The sequence below is a fragment of the Myotis brandtii genome, unplaced genomic scaffold, assembly GCF_000412655.1.
Source record: "Myotis brandtii unplaced genomic scaffold, ASM41265v1 scaffold253, whole genome shotgun sequence".
NCBI classification, from domain to species: domain Eukaryota; kingdom Metazoa; phylum Chordata; class Mammalia; order Chiroptera; family Vespertilionidae; genus Myotis; species Myotis brandtii.
Genome location: NW_005359590.1, coordinates 738,154 through 739,560, shown reverse-complemented (window position 1 = coordinate 739,560; position 1,407 = coordinate 738,154). Strand labels below are relative to the sequence as shown.

General features: G+C 47.3%; 1 pseudogene; it reads right to left on the bottom strand.

The window, feature by feature from the left end:
* Positions 1-712: 712 nt before the first annotated feature.
* Positions 713-1,172, bottom strand: LOC102261484 (annotated as a pseudogene).
* Between the last annotated feature and the right edge of the window lie 235 nt (positions 1,173-1,407).

Below are 1,407 nucleotides of genomic sequence, written 5' to 3'. Positions count from 1 at the left end.
TTACATGGCAAACACGGAAAGAAGCCGCCAGCCAACAGGCAGCAAGGAGCTGAAGCCCTTCGTGCAACAAACCATGAGGAACGGAACCCCCCAGCAACAACATGAGTGTTCTTGGGAGTGGAGCCTTCAGGTCCAGCCTTGAGGGGGCTGCAGCCCCGGCCAGCACCTGACTGCAGCCTTGGGAGAAACCACAGGACCCACGTAGGCCACGCCCGAGTTCTTGACCCACAGAAAACGTGAGATAAGAAATAGCTTTTTAAAAATAACTTTTCATTTAAATTAAATATTTGGAATAAATTTTGATTAAGTTTGCAATTAACAGTTAAATAATTAGGAACAACTAATGTACCAAATGTTTTACTCTATTAGTTGTGTGAACAATGTAATTATGTAAGAGTGCTGGTTGATGGTAAAAGAATGTCAATTGCCCAATAAATGTAAAAGATGAATGAACAGGACCTTAAACAGAATGTACTTAGTTGTGGATAATCCTCCCCACACACAAAACCTTTCTGGACATTAATGAATTCATCCACTGATTGGAAGATGGGCTCTCCACTTCCTGATACCCTGGCCAACAACCCTGAGAGGATTAGCTTCCTGCCACACCAGCAAAGACTCCCAGGACACACAGCGCTCCCTCCCAGCAGGGACTCCACCATAGGGAATAAAGTAAACACCATGCAGCTGGGCCAGCCTGGTACTGGTCCCTCTAGCTGTGTCCACACTGAGCGTCACAGCACTTGTAGAAGGTGGCCATTGGCTCGTCTGCAGAGCGGGTCTGAGCTGCATGAAACAGGCACGAGGATGTTCACGTTTAGGACATGGCTCTGCAGGAGAGTCAACATGCTCCCAGGCAGCTGCTCACCAGGAACATCCTCCATTTCCTTCAGCTTTGGATACTTCCGATTAGTCACCTTGCAGGTGATGTTGTGCATGCAGGGACAGGTGTTGCACGTGAAATAGGGGCAGTGCTGTTCCTCCTCCATGGTCAGCCCATTCCAGCAGCCCAGGCAGAAGAGGAGCACGACAGTGGACTGGGCCCCACAGGCTTCTGCAGCCTCTGCTGTGCTCAGGCCAAGAAGTGTTTTTAAGCAACTAAATTTTGGGATAATTTTTCTGCAGTCATAAATAACATATGCAATCATTACTATTTAATTAATGGATGTACACCTGGCTGATATGGCTCAGTGGTTGAGCTTCGACCTATGAACCGGGAGGTCATGGTTCGATTCCTGGTCAGGCCACATGCCTAGGCTGAGGGCTCGATCCCCGCTAGGGGGCGTGCACGAGGCAGCCGATCAATGATTCTCTCTCATCATTGATGTTTCTATCTCTTTCTCCCTCTTCCTTCCTCTCTGACATAAATAAAAAACATATATTAAAAAAAAATTAATGGATGTACAA